A 350-nucleotide genomic window follows, 5' to 3' on the forward strand; every position below is an offset into this window, starting at 1 on the left:
ACATGGTGGGAGGGAGAAGCAGAATGTGCCCAGCCCCTTTATTGCCCTCTCTGTGCAGGCAGGAGGCCATGCACGTGGCATCCCGGATCAGGCAGCATCTCCGTGATGGGACGCAATCAGCTCCCCCGCTCCTGCTCCTTCATTCCAAGTCACTGGCGCTGCAGGTCTCCATTTTTCCAGATTATCTCATCTTTGGCATGTGAATTCACAAACTGGGACTCTGCATTTCCCACTCAGTCCCTCCATTTGGTATCTTGGGCTGTAGGCACTTTCCTGTTAATAACAACAACAACACAAAAAAAGACTACCCGTAATCTAGCCCAAATGTGTCAGCTGGTTTTAAGGAAACG

The sequence above is a fragment of the Eurypyga helias genome, unplaced genomic scaffold (genome assembly GCF_000690775.1).
Source record: "Eurypyga helias isolate BGI_N326 unplaced genomic scaffold, ASM69077v1 scaffold4725, whole genome shotgun sequence".
Classification (NCBI taxonomy): domain Eukaryota; kingdom Metazoa; phylum Chordata; class Aves; order Eurypygiformes; family Eurypygidae; genus Eurypyga; species Eurypyga helias.